General features: G+C 38.5%; 1 pseudogene; it reads left to right on the top strand.

The window, feature by feature from the left end:
• The first annotated feature begins 5,884 nt into the window (after positions 1-5,884).
• Positions 5,885-6,361, top strand: LOC141489589 (membrane protein BRI3 pseudogene; annotated as a pseudogene).
• Positions 6,362-18,594: the final 12,233 nt, after the last annotated feature.

The following is an 18,594-nucleotide window of genomic DNA, read 5'->3' as shown; positions in this document are numbered from 1 at the left end:
TTCCCTCCTTTCCTCACAATCACCCCCAACACCACTGGGTACCAGCAGGACTTTAGTGTCACTAGACACCAGACTGATCACCTCTAGAAGATACAAAAAGCAATGTAGTATTATAATAATCTGCACTCCTATGACAGTCTGAAAACTTTGACTTAATTTGGGTGTCCAGGTATGGTTATGAAGACTTCCACAGCATCCTAGGGAAGGAGCTCCAGACCATTTTTACTCTGACTCCCTTAGCCCAGGGGCCTTAGGGAATATTTTGGGGGGGGGGAAGAGAGTTGGGGGAGAGCTAGAAAGGGAAGTAACATCTGGGATCTCTTGTACCATCTCCTAAGACCCTTCAATGGAATTATAGAAAGATACTAGTTGAAAATAGTTTAAAAACATAATCTATTTCTTGTGATACTCATGTGGAGAGAGAAACCATAGAGGTGAGTATCAGACTTTTCCTGGTCTAGTTGTATCCTCAGGAGATTACACAAAGTCTATCCCTATTACCCTCTCTCTCTCCTTGACTCAGGTACTGCCATTATGACCAAACCTCTCATCCCTATCCCACACTGTGGGAACTTTGTCCTTAATCTGATGACCCGGAACAGATGGTGAAGTGGGAGTAGTATGTGTCCAAGTAGCCATCTGGTCTTCATTAACTGTTCTTTAGCATATTAATAGCCCAAGAGTTTTTAACCTGGAGTCCCTGGATGTATAGATTTTACATGCGTGCATGCATTAGTATTTGCATTTCAATATAATTATTTTCCTTGTATTTTATTTTTGTGGATTTAAAAACATTCTCAGGAAAAATCCAAAGGCTTCACCAGATTAATTCAGAATACACTTAAATACTTACTATGGACAGAAATCTATACATTATATGGAATAACAAAGTAAATAATACATCATGTCTGCCTTTATGAAACTTATAATCTAGACTGAACCAATCAATACATCCCACAAACAACTATATTATAGCCTAAGAAGAATACAAAGTGCCAATTAAGGTATAGGGAGGACACAAACTTTTCCATGAGGGAAGGCTTCTTGGAAAAGAAGACATTTCTTGTTTTGGGGGGCAAGATAATGGGATTAAATGACTTGCCCAAGGTCACACAGCTAGGTAATTAAGTGTCTAAGGCTAAATTTGAACTCAGATCCTCCTGACTCCAGGGCCAGTGCTCTATCCTAGTTGCCCAGGAGAACACATTTCTTAAGCTGGGTCTAGAAGGATGGATAGAATTTCAAGAATTGACCCTCCGTGGTACAACTCTTGAAATCTTACCTATCCTCTGGGAAGAGGAATGGTATGAACAAAGGCATGGAATTAGGAAAGTGCTAGTTAAAAGAAAAGTGTTAGTTAAAAGAGCTGGAAGGAACTTTAGAAATAAATTTCATTTAGGAATGGGAAACTGAAAGCCAGAGATGTCTAAGATCATGTAGCAGAATGGGGTCCTAATTCAGGTTGTCTAAATAATGTTGGGGGTAAATGATAAATATTCAAAGGTAGAATCTTTGATAGCCTAGTTGCTCTAACCTCTATCACAGGGATGCAAAACCTTTTTTTTTTCCTTCTATGGGTCATTTGGATATTTATAACATGATTTGCCTGCTATGTCTGTTTATACATTTAATTAATCCATCCCTAAAAAGCTCCTAAATTTATTGAATTTCAAGTCCAATCTGCAGTTGTTTTGGCAGAGTCAGTCAAAATGATTTTGGCCCTCAGACTGGATGTTTTCTTTTATAAATGAATGAAAGAAAAACCTATTAGAGTGAGAGAAAATTATAGATTTTATTCACAAATCCTACACAAGGTAGCATTTGAACATCAGGTAATGTATAGTCTTCAGAAACTCTTTCCCCCCCTCTTGGATTTTCATAGGCTCTCAGAGTTTGAGTTACAATCTAAGAGGTCTGCCCATCTCATAACATGTCCTAATATGATTCCCCCCATCATATGATGCATGATATGCTGATGAGCCCCAATTGTCACAGGGGGGTATAGGGGATAATATTCAATTACCTAATTGTGCAAACTCATTGTGCATTAGGTCAAGATCTCTGGGTCACTCCTGACCAGTTGGGCACTGGGTTCTTCTAACCTTGGGTTTGTCATCTCTGGAATGGGATTAGGAAAACTTTCCCAGTTTTGTGATTGACTAGGGCTATTCCCCCTTTATAATGAATTCCCTAGGGGCCTCCCTCCCACCCTGTGAAGACCAACAATGCCCTTCATTCCTCACAACTCCTCCCCTTTTCTTTTTAATAACAACTTGGTCTTCATACTTCACCAGCAGTGTCTTCCTCATATTAATTCACAATCCTCATCCTTGATAGTACTACTGACTTTTTCTATCAATATTTTTACCTCTTCATTATTAGAGACATACACCTATACTAATTTACTGATAGAATTTTGTACTATTCCAGTTATTAATTGGATCATACATGTGAGACACACCCAAGTAATAGGATTATCCCACTTAGGGTCAATAGTAAGATACCCAGATGCCCACCATGAACCAGCAAACCCATTCATCCAAGAGGTACTAAAAGGGGCTTGTCCAGGTTTGGATTGGAACATGTGCCAACTTTCTGATATCCCTGGATATCTCCTTTACCACCTGCCCATTCTCATCTATCTTTAGACAACAATTTCATAAATTCAGTTTACCACAGACTACTCCTTCTTCAGTCAACAGGTAGTCTAATACTAATCTATGTTGAATAATTGCCTCTCTTGTTAGCATGACTTGATCAGCCAGTACCAAGGCCTTAACTGTTTGATTGGTAATTTTTCCACTATAGCTTGGAGTCTTATTAGTCTATTCAGGATATAAATTGGGGTTCCATAGCTCCAACTCCCATCCTGTGCCCAGGTAGTAGGCCTTTAAGTCTAGATAACAACTCCCTGATCAACCCTATATAGTCACTCCCTAACCAACTCTTTGGATAACTGGGTATGGGCAGTAGTCCTACAAATCCAATAATGTCCCTCTAGTGTTAGTTGATCTTTCAGGAATAGCTTCCTGGGTTTCCAACAAATGGATAATTCTGTTCCTCCTTACTTCTGAGGGCCTTCTTAAATAGACCATATAATCATCATGATAATAGGTACGTTTCTAGTTGCTCTACCTCCTTCCACTGACAAGTTTTTATATCAATGTCTTTAGATCTGTCTTCTTGGCTCCAAAATTAATCAAAACAAATTTCTGATTTTGTGCCATTGGACCAACCCCAAGAATAGCTAATAAATCTAGTGATGTTCCTTAAATTATTTTTCTTGCAAATGGCCATTTCATACTTTCCTTGCAAGTCCCTGCTAACTCATAATTACAGTTTCCCTTAACAAATGCCTAAGTTTGTACATCTTTACAAGTGATCCAAGTACCATCATTAATCTCACATGAGTCTGAGGATATCTATCTCTAAGTTGTACAATCCAGGACCCTGCTTCTGGACATGTACAGACATTTGCTACTCCCCAAGCAAATATCCTGATCAGTCAGTTATAAACAAGTGTCACCCTGAACTGACTCAGTCATGTGCCACTGCTGTTTCTCTCCTTTGGATCAGAATACTGTGCCACAGTGCACCTCTGACCAGGAAATGAGAATCTAGGCTGGACCCAGGGGTACTGCCACCCAAGGTCAATTCTCAAACTTCTGTGAACTATCACAAGTCCAACAGTTAGACACACCAAAAGACCGGGCATTGACTTCTGTCATCTAGATTCTCCTCTCACCTTTACTAATACCCCATTGTCTAAATCAGGACTCTCCCTAGATAGGATATACAGACTCATGTAGGATATAATAATGCCACCCAATATTCTCCCTCTTTCTCAATAGAGAACATTTTCACCCTGCCTCCCTTCCTCCTTTCCATAAGGAGAAGGGCATAAGTAGGGGTGTCACACTTACAGAGTCAAGGGGAAGTTACAGCTAAACAACGTACATATAGGCCAGAGATGGTAGAGATGAACTGGTCTGGTGTCTCTCCTCTCTTCTCTTCTCTTCTTTTCTCTTCTCTTCTCCCCTGGAGACATGCAATGTCCTTCTGCATCTTCTGAATCTGTTCCAAAAAGTCCTCTCCGACTCTGATGACTAGTTGAGACTTTGATTTCTGGTAAAGAAACTGTTTAACATCTTATTCAGATCAAAACACATGTTTCCATCACAATGAGATTCTGGAGCTTATTACAATTTATGTTTTGCCTTATTGCCATATTGACACACATACTTCACTTTTAACACAATAAACTTCCATTAATGTTTTACTACATGAGCAAACTCCCAATGAGAATTATGACATTGACTCAAGCTTGTAACATATACATTCAACAGTCATTTTTGTTCTAAGAGTACCCAGCATCTGGCTTAAAACAAAACAATCTTAACCTTTGCTCTCATTACAATAATGACTCAAACATCCTTAACCAAAATGATTTTTTCAAAATATTCCCATATTTTCCTTTTCCTGGTGTACTTATCTAACTCTCATTCCTTTCACTAGAACTTGAAACTGTAATTATCCTAAGAATTTCCCATTCTTCTTCTTACCTAAATATCTATTCTAACACAAAAACTAAGGAAACTTAATTCCTATCCTAGTAAGTAGCTGATAGCAGGTGTCAGAGCCAGACACTTAACCCATCTCTGACTGTTAGATCCAATTCACCTAAAGCTTCTTTTTCTGGTTTACTTAGTAACTAACTATACAGATCCAGGACATTAAAGGAAAATTCATTTATAGAAATAAGTATTGAATGTCAGTGCCCGGGCAGAGGTCATGTAGGTAAAGTCAAATGTCAGGCCAGATTTATTCTTTGAGGTGAGACATTATCCAAATGTCATTTGGGGAAATCAAGTCAAAGGGGTCCAACCTCAACCACACTGAGACGCCACCCCTTCGGTTGCCCATCCCTGTCACCTGACATCTTTAGCCTATTGGCTTCCTTGGCTCCAAGAACATTACCCAATAGCATTTCCTTCTGTTGACCCTCCTGGTATCTGACATAAGAGAAAATTGATTTAAAAGTCCCATAATCTAAAATGGTTGTGTTACCTAATTAGAACCTCCAGTGAACATAATTCACTAAATTCCAATTATAGTCTTAATGGTGTCCCAATTAATACCTAAAGCTCTGATACCTTCCTGGGTCTTTGCCTATGACTGGCCCTACAGGCCTCATCCCCTGTCTCTTACTAGAGACATCCCTTTGTCTGAAATCATATCTAATCCATCTCTAAATAAAGATAGTATATCAGATTCCCCTTGGCTAGAGAAACGTCCTTCTAACCTGTTGTATTTTACAACAAATAAATACCACCTTGTCCAGGGAATTGCACAGAAAATCTCAAATTATCTTATGTTTCTCTTTCTTCTATTACATAGTGCTTTTACTTCAAAGCAAACAACCACAGCTTTGGAGTATATATACATATCCAAAATATTCCCAATTCACTTATATTACTAGGAACTTCTATACATAAACTTGTTTAGCTACTGGCCATCCTCAACATACAAATGGTTATTTTTATTTTGGCAAGGCAATTAGGGTTAAGTGACTTGTCCACGGTCACACAGCTAGGCAATCACTAAGTGTCTGAGGTCTGATTTGAACTCAGGTCCCCCTGACTCGAGAGCACTACCTAGCTGCCCCCTAACATACAAATTACTTTTCAGATTTCTTTAAAAGCATTAGAATCTGCCCGGGGCCGCGCGCAGGGGGCGGGGGCAGTGGCGCCCGGGCTTCCCCGGGGCTGCAGCCTTGAGCCCCGCCAAGTGGGGAGGCTGGAACCCGGAGGAGGCAGGGAGAGGAGGAGGAGGAGGACGCCGTGCCCCGGCTCCGGGTGCCGCCCCCTGCCCCCCGCGCCCCGCCATGGATAACAAGCCCCTGCTGCAGGAGCGACCACCTGCCTACAACCTGGAGGCCGGCCAGGGTGACTACGGGGCCATCCTGGGCGCCCCTGCCCAGCCCGGGCTCCAGCCGGGCTTCCAAGCCGGCTTCCTGCCCCCGCCGCCCTACCCTTACAGTGTTGCAGGTCGGCCTGCATATACACCTGGATCCTACAATATTCAACCACAAGGTGTGTTCCAGCCTTCCAGTACCATAGTAGTTGTTGGAGGCTGTCCAGCCTGCAGAGTTGGTGTTTTGGAAGAGTCTTTCACCTGCCTAGGTATCTTATTGGCCATTCTCTTCTTTCCCTTTGGACTTATCTGCTGTTTTGCTTTGAGAAGGCAAAAATGCCCTAACTGTGGAGTAGTTTACCTTTAAATGGAACAACACAATCCAGCTTTCCTATCCCCACTTTTCTTTTTTCTAATGTAAATGTCTTATATAATAGCTTTTTTTTTTTATCAAATATCAGAACTGTTTTGTAAAGTGTGATGGGATAGCCAATGTTTCATGGGCTTGCAGAATATGGAAAAAAAAGCAAACTTGCTTTCAAAGTTGATGACAATTCTGATATAAAACTGCTTTTTTTTGCAGTTTTCACTTTGCAAATTGAGAAATGCTGTTTTTATAAATGAGGTTCATACTATTTTAACTGGTCCTGCTTAATTTGATGTTCGCACACTGTCACCTCTGTATATTTTTAAAAAATAAAGTTAACTCTGACTTCAATCATTATCTTGAAATTAAGTGCAGAGCATCATGGTAAAACTCATATGTGACCAGAATGTTGGACAAGTTTTGTTATGAACAGTGAATTTGTAAATTCCTTTATTTCTAAAATATATGTAATTCTAAAAACTAAAAAAAACACCATTAGAATGTCATAGATGGATTTAAATGTCCAACATGTGTTATTAATTTCATTATAACAGAACAGCAATAAGAGTAAAACACAAATTACTAGATTGTAAAAAGTGATCCTTCCATTATTACATTATTCATGAACCCACAAATCTATCCAAGAAAGGGTCATACTTTTTGCTATTTCCCCTATTGCCCTTCAAAGTAATCACATATTAATCCCAACTAAATATTACGAATATATCTTTGCAGTTACAAAAGAATATCACATAACTGATAAATACATCTTATTCATCAATAAGTTACCTTATAGCATCAGTCTGAGCCCCACCCATATCAATAGTCTACAGTTACCAAGAGAGGTCCACATTCTTGACTTCTTTAAAATTAAACATACATTGTTAATATACATTAATCATAAGACTCTTATTTAAACATCTCATTCCCTTTCCAAGAGCAAAGTAAATATCCTGTGATCTTTACACTTTGTCTTTCAGATCTCTGTCCTCAGATTCTTAGAATCCAATGTCATACATATGATACATTTAAAACCCCGATCAATTACAACTAAACTTCTAGAATCCAACACTCATATTCCAAAAGCTCTATCCAAAATAAAAATATAATTGTTAGCATTATTAGGCTTAACATTAAAATGAATTAGTTTTTTTTTTCCCAAAAGAAATCAGTAAATATTGCTGATAGCATAGGTATTTCTCTTCTTCGTAACACAATACTTTTTTTCTTTAACCCAAAGGTGTTACAGCAGAGTTTAAAATCCCAAACCACTTAACTCCTTGCAAATAGTTACTACTACTATTCCATATCGTGTTAGAAGTGTTAGCCTCAGCAATGAGAGAAGAAAAAGAAATTGAAGGAATTAGAATAGGGAAGGAGGAGACAAAACTCACTCTTTGCAGATGACATGATGGTATACCTAGAGAATCCCAAAGTCATCTAAAAAACTACTAGAAATAATTAGCAACTTTAGCAAAGTAGTAGGATATAAAATAAATCCTTATAAATCCTCAACATTTCTTTATATGACTTGCAAGATACAGCAGAAAGAACTAGAAAGTGAAATCCCATTCAATGTAACCTCAGACAAAATAAAATACCTGGGAGTCTAGCTGCCAAGGCAGACTCAAATGTTTTTTTTAAAACAATTACAAAACTCTTCTCACAAATAAAATCAGATTTAAATACCTGAGCAAACATCAACTGTTTATGGATAGGTCGAGATAATATAATAAAAATGACAATTCTACCAAAACTAAACTACTTGTAAGCACCCTACCAATCCAAATTCCAAAAACTTACTTTAATGAGTTAGAAAAAGTTGTAAGTAAATTTATATGGAGAAATAAAAAGTCAAGAATTTCCAGGGATTCAATGAAAAAAAAGTGCAAAAGAAGGTGGCTTAGCCTTACCAGATCTAAAACTATATTATAAAACATCAGTCATCAAAACTGTCTGATATTGGCTAAGAAATAGAGTCATGGATCAGTGGAACAGACTAGGTGTAATAGCAGAAAATGATTATAGTAATCTGCTATTTGATAAACCCAAAGAGTCCAGCTATTGGGATAAATCTCTCTCTTTGATAAAAACTGTTGGGAAAATTGGAAGTTAGTATGGAAGAAACTTAGACCAACACCTCACACTCTATACCAAGATAAGATCCAAATGGATACAAGATATTATAAGCAAACTAGAAGATCAAGGAGTAGTTTACCTGTCAGATCTATGGAAAGAGAAACAGTTTATAACCAAGGAAGAGACAAGAGAACATCATTCAAAACAAACTAGATAATTTTGACTACATTAAATTAAAAAATTTTTGCACAGACAAAACCACTGTAGCCAAGATCAAAAGAAATGTAGTAAATTGGGAAACAATTTTTGCAACTAGTATTTCTGACAAAGGACTCATTTCTAAAATATACAGAGAACTGAGTCAAATTAAAAAAAAAACAAGCCATTCCCCAATTGACAAATGGTCAAAGGATATGCAAAGGCAATTTACAACTGAGGAAATCAAAGCAATATATAGTCATATGAAAAATTGCTCCAAATCACTACTTATTAGAGAAATGCAAATTAAAGCATCTCTGAGATACCACCTCACACCTCTAAGACTGGCCAATATAGCCAGAAAGGACAATGATCAATGTTGGAAGGGATGCGGGAAATCTGGGACACTTATACATTGTTAGTGAAGCTGTAAACTCATCCAACCTTTCTGTAGAGCAATTTGGGATTATGCCCAAAGGGCAACAAAATGTACATACCCTTTGACCCAGCAATCCCACTCCTAGGTCTATGCCCTGAAGAGATAATAAAAAATGGTAAAAACATCACTTGTATTTATAGCAGCCCTGTTTATGGTAGCAAAAAAAAAAAGTAAATTAAGTGAATGTCCTTCAACTGGGGAATGGCTTAACAAACTGTGGTATATGTATGTCATGGTATACTATTGTTCTATTAGAAACCAGGAGGGATGGGAAGTCAGCGAAGCCTGGAAAGATTTGCATGAACTGATGATGAGCGAGATGAGCAGAACCAGAAAAACATTGTATACCTTAACAGCAACATGGGGTCGCTGATCAACCTTAATGGACTTGCTCATCCCTTCAGTCCAACAACCAGGGACAATTTTGAGCTATCTGCAATAGAGAATACCATCTGTATCCAGAGAAAGAATTGTGGAGTTTGAGGGGGGGAAGCATTATATTATTATGTAATTTTACTATCTCATACTTTATTTTTCTTCCTTAAGGATATGATTTCTCTGTCATCACATTCATCTGAGATCAATGTATAACATGGAACCAATGTAAACACTAACAGAATGCCTTCTGTGGGGGGTAGGGGGAGGGAAGCAAGAATGGGGGGAAAATTGTAAAATTCAAAATAAATAACATCTTTCTTAAAAGAAAAAGAAAAGAACAAGCTGGGTCAATAGACCCAGAAATACTCAACAAAACTCAAGACAGGACATAGAACAAACACACACACACACACACACACACACACACACACACACACATTTTTCTGGAGTCCCCACCCCCCAGGTTTTCCAGGAGCTCTTGGTTGGGCTTGAGGAACAAGAGCCCCCAAGTTTCCTAGTCCTCTTCCTCAAAAGTCATGAGGGGCATGATCTGTGCCTCCTCTAATTCAGAGCATTCTCTTTTAAAACATCCTGCTCTACCACATTTAAAACATTCATTCTGTCTGCTCCTTCTCCTTTTCTTTCTCTTGTGAAGAGGACATTTAATATTGGCATTAATTCTCCCCATGTGAAGAGGTTGGGCCCTAAGAATTGTTCCAATTGGTCAGATAGTTCTATTGAATCCTCTACTAATGATTTCATCTCCTTTTTGAATGCCCTGACTTCTGAAGTACTTAAAGGGGCAATTCATATAACCTCTCATTGCCACCTCTTATAACAGAAACAAGGACAAAGACTTTTGATCAGTTAATAAAGGGAGATTCTCTATATCCCTTTTGCATTGCTCCAGCTCTTTCCTTAATTTAGAAAATATTTCTTTTTCCTACTTTCTCCAAACTTTCCCTTTCCTCTTGGGCTCTACTGTTAGCCTCCTCCTCCTCTCTAGGAACAGTTGGAGTAGACTGAGAATCAGGGGGTGGGGTGTAGGGCAGAGGCAACATTGCCATGTTTCTTATCTCTTTCTAACTTAGAAATAATTTAGTATCCCCAATTATCCAGCATGCTTTGTTTAAAGGTACTTTGGTGTTCACAAAAATGTTTAATTTACTCTTCTTTGTAGGGAGGGGTTTCTTCCTTCTTCCCTCCCTTAGGTGCCTTTTTCAACCCTTGGTCTCCCATCTAGGATCTTCCTTCCCTGGAATTGTCTAGAATGAGGACTTCTCTGCCTTGAAAGGTAAAAACTGAAGTTTCCCTACCTTTCTGGGTCGTTTCTTCTAATTTTGGGTTTGTCATCTCTGGGATGGGATTAGGAAAACTCTCCCAGTTTTGTGATTGGTTGAGGCCATTCCCCCTTTGTAATGGATTTCCTAGGGACCTCCTCCACCCTGTGAAGACCAATCCTTCATTCCTCACATTTTCCATTCCTGTACTCTATCAGTATTAAAATATCTATGCTCCTCAAGGGACATGAATGCTATATATATAATATATATATATATATATATATATATTCATATATGTATGTGTTCACTAAATATGTATATACACATATCTATCCCCCATAGCCAAGGGTACCCAGATGGTTGAGGAAGACAGGACTTGGCAGCCAAATTGTAGTGAGTGACTATTCCTGACTGAGTGAATCACAGTATATAGGAAGAGGTAAGGCTTTATTATGGTTCTTTTATTTTACATTATTACAATAATTGTGTTGTGAAGGTAAACATAACCACCCCCTCCCCATCAAAAAAGATGGAGAAATATCAAGAATAGTGAAAGAAAAAATAAGTGTACTTCAGTCTGTGTTCACATTCCATCTGAATTGCCTTCATAAGTCCACCAGAGAAGTTGCTTTGATATCTTTTCCCACAGTGGCTGTTACTAACTGTATTTCCCTCCTATTCCTCCCCTCTCTTTTTTATTCTATTCTGTCTCTCCTTTCACCCTATCCCTACTCAGAAGTGTATTGTGTCAGATTACCTTCTCCCACAATTTTCCCTCTCTTCTATCACCTATTCCCCACTCCCCCTTCCCCCTTATCCCCATCCCTTTCCTCTCATTTTTCTCTAGGGTAAGATAGATTTCTATACCCTATTAAGTGTGTATGCTATTTCCTCTCTGAGCATTTCTGATGAGAATGAAGGCTCACTCATTCCCCCTCACAGGAAGGAATAAGGTTAAAGAAGAGAATAATATTAGAAAATGAATGATACAAAACTTCCTCATTTGAAGTAGAGATTTAAAAGGAAAAGAGAAAAGCAAAGAATTTGGTTCTAAGGTAGTGCCTTGACAGGGCTCCTCCCTTCATTCACAGCAGGTAGGATAGACCTTTCTAGATGAAGATTATGGAGGAGGATCACACTGGATGAGATTGTCAGAGACAATACTCTCTTTGAAGAAATTGTGATTCCTAGAGTTCAAAAAGGATTATTTTTCCATGCAATATTACCCTTGACATGTCCACAAGCACAGTAGGTAATTATAACAGGAAACATTTCAGTGGTTCCTTAAGGTTTGCAAAGTGCTTTGCTTATTTTGTCTCCTTTGACTCTCAGATGCAATCATTATCCCCAATGTGCAGATAAGGTTGCTAAGGCCGCCTGAGATTAGGTGACTTGTGCAGGCTCACACAGCTAGTTAGACACATCTAAAGAAAATCCAGTGATCTTGCCATGCACTGGGACACCCAGGCAGTGCAAATACTATTACAGTCAATATAAAAATGTAACTGCTATAAATTGTAAGAAAGCAAAGGTCACTATGAGAGAGATCTCAAGGGATTTTACTACTTATGCCAGCTGATATTTCTAGAATATAAGTGGGAACAGTTCCCAGGCACCATTTAGAATAGGTTCTAAAACTCAATATTATTAAGAGTCTACTCTGGACCAGGCACTGTACTGAACCCTAGGTAGACTAAAAGGCAAAAAGCCAATTCCTGAACTGAATCAGGAGCTCATGATCTAATGTGGGAAACAACTTGTAAATCGTTATATGCAAACAAGCTGCATTATAAAGATAAATAAGAAATAATTAACAAAGGGAAGGCACTAGAACTGAGGGTTTGAGAAAGGCTTGATGTAAAGGGTTGAATTTTAGTTAGGACTTAAAGGATGTCAGAGAAGGCAGTAAGCAGAATTGAGGAGGGAAAGTATTCCAGGGATGGAAGACAGATGGAGAAAACACCCGAAGCCAAGAAGTGAAGTACCCTGTATATGGAAGAGTCAGGATGCCACTGCCACTGACTGTATATCCCAGAATCAAGTATAAAAAGACTAGAAAGGGGGGCGGCTAGGTGGCACAATGGATAAAGCACCGGCCCTGGAGTCAGGAGTACCTGGGTTCAAATCCGGTCTCAGACACTTAATAATTACCTAGCTGTGTGGCCTTGGGCAAGACACTTAACCCCATTTGCCTTGCAAAAACCTTTAAAAAAAGACTAGAAAGGTGGGAGAGAGGTTATAAAGAATTCTATGTCTCATCCTGGAAGGGATAGGATGCCCTTTGGTAAAATCACTAGTGCCTGAATGGAGGATGGATTAGAGTGAAGAGAGACTTCCCACCAGTAGACTATTGCAGTAATCCTGCCAGGAGATGATGAAGACCTAGAGTGGTGGCAGTGTCAGAGGAGAGGAGGACAGATAGGAAAGATGTCGCAAAGGTAAAATAGAGGCATAAATGAGAAAATTGCAAGGTGAAAGATATAAAGGGAAAAGAGAAGGGGGCCTGGGATAGAGGACCCCCCTGGTTATGGATATGACATGGCTGAAGATCCAGCAAAGGAGACAGAAAGGAGTGATCACATTGATAAGAGGAAAACAGTGTCACAAAACTTGGCAAGTAGAGCACATCAAGGAAAGGGTCATCTACACACTCAAAGGTTAAAGAGAGATCAAGAAAGATGAAAACTGAGAAAAGGCCATTGGATTGGGAATCAAGAGATTCAAAGAGACCCAGGTTTAAATTTGGCCTCTGATCCTACCTATGAAACAAGGAACAAATTATTTAAGTCAGTTCAGGACGAGATGGTTTCTGAGGCTCCTTCAGTTTTTAAATCAATGATCCTATGTGAAGGCTCCAAGATCACTAGAAAATAGAGACTTCAAGAGCTGATTTTTTAGAGAAATGTCTCCACCTGTTCCCCTCTTCACACATAGTTTCCAAAAGGGGTAGTGCTAGATATACACATCTATAATTCATTTGGGAATGGAAGTAGAGGAAGTGTCCCTATTTAAGATACAAATGATTGATGCCTCATCACCATGGGAGGAATTCTTATGATTCCAAAAGTATAGGACCAAGGTCATTATTTAGATACATATTGACTGTTTGGAATTCTTAAATCATAGAATTTTGAACTGAAAAGCAACAATAATAATAGCTAACATTTATGTAATAATCTTTAAGGTTTGCAAAGCCCATTACAGTTATCTCATTTGATCCTCACCTCAATCTTAGGAGGTAAGTCCTATTGTAAACCTCATTTTACAAATGAGAAATCAAGGTGAGAGGTTAAGAAACTCATACTGGGCCTTACAGTTAGTCTAAGAATCTGAGGTAAGATTTGAACTCAAGTCTTCCTGACTCCAAGACTGAAGCTCTATCCTCTGAGTCACCTAGCTAACTTGAAATCTAAATCAGTTGTCTTATATTTCAGATGACGAAATCAAACTCCAAATTCCTCTCACATGGATGATGCCTATGAAAAATAAACCTGTCTTACTGGCTTAACATTCTCTAACTTGAGATAGGGCAATTTTGTTGACTTCAGATGTAGCTTTGAATTTCTGTGACTTCAAACTTAGGTACTAGGGTACATGGCTATGACATGCAGGGACACCTTTCTCCTAATATTCTTCCAGATTCCATGGGAGATCACTCCTATGCAGCGGGATATTTAAGAGAGGGAGAGTTATAGAGTGAGGTATAAATATTTCAGACAATATACAGAGATTTAGTGGAAGATTTCAGAGTTAGACCTCCACGTTTCTATCAATTTCATGCTTCAACAGGTCTGCCCTCAGTATTTGGAGTGTTGGACTTGAGGGACACCATGAGTAAAGTGGAAGACTGGAAATCAAGTCCTAAGTCTCATTTTGACTGGGTGTGTTTTTCTGAGCAACTCAGTAAGTCTCTTTAAACCTCAGTTTCTTCATCTGTAGAATGAGGTTAATATTGGCAGCATCATAAGGCTAATAAGAAGCAAAATCTCAGACTTTCAATCTGTAAACTACAGGGAGACAGGTAGGAAAATAAGAAGACAAATACAAATTCTTATGAGGCAGGTAAGGACTTGAGATTCCAGGCCCTTTAATCTCTCCCCAACCCTGACCCCAATACACATATATGAGACTCTAGAAGGATGTCTTCCACACTGGGCATCCTCTACATCCTTACATGTGTACTGAGTAATCGTAGAGGTAAGGGAAGTCCTTGATATTGACACAGGAGGAAAAAGAAGAGAACTGTGAATGTAGAAATTGGGTAGGGTTGACTACCACCTACTCTGGAGATGTAAATTTACTTGAAGTAGAGAATTATGATTGTAACAGAAACAATTATAATTCCCCCTCCCCATTCTTGATGTACCATTGATTCATTGTTTAATGTAAAATTTGTATCCTGATCTCCTTAGGCTTTACCCTCTACCTAATTCTGGATGTAGTAAAAGAAAGGGAGTTTACCTTTTGCCTTCTGGATGAGAGGCAAGACATAAAACCTGAGCTTGACTGCAGCTCAGGGCCACAGTCTTCTCTGACCTGTGGTCCAGCCAATGCTGCTTGACTATTCTTTTATCTCTCTCTCTCTCTCTCTCTCTCTCTCTCTCTCTCTCTCTCTCTCTCTCTCTCTCTTTCTCTCTCTCTCTCTCTCTCTCCCTTCTTTTGTAACTTTTTAAATAAATTTTTATTTCTACACATGCTTTCCTGAGTCTGAATAATGAATCCTCATAGGAAGAACCAAACACAAATAGCCAGCAGCTACAATATGGTTCTGCCACAGGTGCAGAGAAATCAGAATCAGAGAATTTGAGAGTTAGAACTCAAAGGTTTGTCTAACCTATACCTGAATAGAATTCTTACTGTAGTATCTTCTCCAAAGGATCCTGTCTCTACTTGAAGATTCTCTAAGAAGAAGCTCATAGTCTTTTGAAGAAGCCCCTTTCCCATATGGACAGTTCTAATTGCTAGGAAAGGAGTTGAGGAAAGAACAAAAGCAGAAATTTAGGAACCAACAGAACCAGAAATTTATTTATTGAGATTTATGAGTTGGCTAGCCAGGGAGCCCCACCTGAACCGGCAAAGGTCCCCAAAGAAACAAAAGGATTAAGGCTATATAGGATTCAATTCAGGCAGGAGGTGAATTGTGGATGGGATAAATATGGATAGGACAAGGCTAGTTACTGAAGGTTTATAGGGTAGGGAGAGACAGTGTGGTATCCCTTGCTTAGAAAGAGCCTGTTACTGAGACTAGTAGCCGAAAACTGTTCTTCAGCTTAGCTCTCTTATAATCCTGCCCTAATAGATAGGACTATTTTTCATATTTACTGTTTCAGCAGAAAGGAAGATCTCAGACAGAACAGAGGCTGCAATTCAAACTGGGAAAAGGGTAAGATAGAGGAGCTGCAAACAAAGAGTTTTCTCAGATAACAGGTGCTCCACTGAGCTAATCATTCATCAGAAATTAATCACAAACAAGAGAAAGATTTTTGTCCTTCAACTTGTGAGCCATAATGAAGCAAAATGTTGCTTGTAGGGAAAGAGAAGGCATGCTCCCCATATACATTCTTCTTCAAGTACATTCACATGTACAACCCACATCATACCTTTGATGAACTAAGCAAAATGAAGTTTCCTCAAAGGGGAATATAATTCCATTTTCTAGAAACTCTTTTCCTCACTTTAAACCTAGGGTCCCAAAGTGATCTGTCTGGTTATGTACAAGATGCTTATAGTCTAGGGGAGATCATCCACCTACTTATCATCATTTAGTATCACAAATCCCTGTCCTGCTTGGAAGATGGACAGAGACTCAGAAGCCTCTAGCCTAATGTTGCAAACACTATGACCTGGGTATACAACATGTGGCCTGAAATACAAATAACTCCATGATCTAACCTAATATATATTTTAGTAAATATTTTCTCCTAATTATTATCATATATATATATATATATATATATATATATATATCAACTAGGAGACAGTAGAGCATAAGCCTCTGCCTATTCCAACCACTGTGAGACTGCCTGCCTTGGATCAATTAATTATTGAAATGGAAATTCTCATATACATGGATTTCAGAACAAATGCTAACATTGGGTCCTTACTTGAGGGAAAAGAGAGAAGTGAAAAAAAATTATGCTTCAATCCATACTCAGAGTTCCTCAGTGCTCTCTCAAAAGGTAGATTGCATTTTTCATCACAAATCCTTCAGAACTGTCTTGGATCATTGCATTGATCAGAATAGCTAAATCATCCATAGCTAATCATCATTAAATATTGCTATTACTGTGAACAATGTTATCCTGATTATGCTCACTTCACATGACATCAGTTCCTTTAAGTCCAGATTTTCCCAAATCCATCCTGCTTGTCATTTCTTATAACACAATAGTATTCCATCACAACTCTGTATTACAACTTGTTCAGCCATTCAACAAATGACAATTATCTCCTCAATTTCCAACTCTGGTAATACAAAAATGTTGTTTAGGGCAACATCATGGATGAAGGAGGACTAATTTCTAAAAAGTGAAGCAGACAGAGAGAAGAGTGGCAACTAAGTTGGAAGTCTTAGATAACAGGGTGGGGGTACTAATGATGTTTCCCTGGGGTTTGACCAGAATTAAAAAGTGATGATCACAGGGGCAAGTGCTGGGGAGAAAAACCAGTATTCAATAGGAGTAAGGTAGAAATTGGAGACTTGAATTTCCTTAGTATTTTCTCGGTTCTCCACCCAATTTTCTCAAACTGAAGAAAGACAAATTATGAAAGATAATCTACATCATCTTTGGCCTCAAACTTATCATTTTGAAAATGATCCTCAGAATTCAATTCTTACTCCAACCATAACACCAGTTCCAGGGTCGCCAGAGTCTCACCTCTTGCTGTCAGAGAGGCATCTGACTCCTGTGCACTGTCATTGACTGGAGACAAAGGAGGGAAACAACCCAGTCAGAAACTTACTTTACAAAACTGGAATATGTGAAGGAAAATCCTTAGTAAACCTCTCCTCTGACATCTCACTTCTCCTGTCCTAAAGATAACATGGACTGGTCCCTTCTTTCTACCTTCCATGTCAACCCTTCCACCTTCAATTTGAACATAATTCCCTCTTTTCCAACTGAGAAAGAAAATAAATTCCAGAGAAGTCCAGGAGAAGAGACTTTACCAAGATTCCAGAAGTTCACAAAACAAATTACAACTGTTAACTATATCCCATCCCCATTCCAGTCCAATATCTAGATCTAACAGGAAGACAGAAAAGAAGCACCACAAATGGACACTTTTAAACCTCAAATCCTGCATCAATAGCTTTGCAAGTTTGGTCAACAACACCTAACTGGGTAATATCTAGTTCTAAATTTTAAGGAATTTTTTTAGTGAGCTAATTTTGTAGCTTCTTTTCCATTTGTCCAATTCTGCTTTTTTTTAAAAGGCATTCTTCTCCTCATTGGTTTTTTGTACCTCTTTTACCAATTTGGCCAGTCTGTTTTTTTAGTGGAAATTTTATTTTATTATTCCAATTGCAATACTATGATAGCTTTTCAACATTAATCCATTTGAAAATTTATGAGTTACACATTTTTCTACCACCCTCCCTTCCCTCCTCCCTCTTCATGGAACAGTCTGGTAAAAATTATACACTTACATTTGTGTTTAACATATTTATATATTAGTTATTTTGTGTAAAAGAAATTAGAATTAAGGGGAAATAAATAAAACTATAAGGAAAGAAAAACATAATTTTTTTATTTTTATTTATGACAATGAGACTAAGTGACTTGCCCAAGGTCACACAGCTAGGCAATTATTAAGTGTCTAAGGCTGGATTTGAACTCAGGTGCTCTTGACTCCAGGGTTGGTGCTCTATCCATTGCACCACTTATTTGCCCCAAACATATTTTTAAAAGGAACATAGTGTGCATTTAGACTCAGTG

This window comes from Macrotis lagotis, chromosome 5 (genome assembly GCF_037893015.1).
Source record: "Macrotis lagotis isolate mMagLag1 chromosome 5, bilby.v1.9.chrom.fasta, whole genome shotgun sequence".
NCBI lineage: Eukaryota > Metazoa > Chordata > Mammalia > Peramelemorphia > Peramelidae > Macrotis > Macrotis lagotis.
Note: the sequence above shows the minus strand (reverse complement) of the source record. Positions and strands in the feature narration are given on the sequence as shown.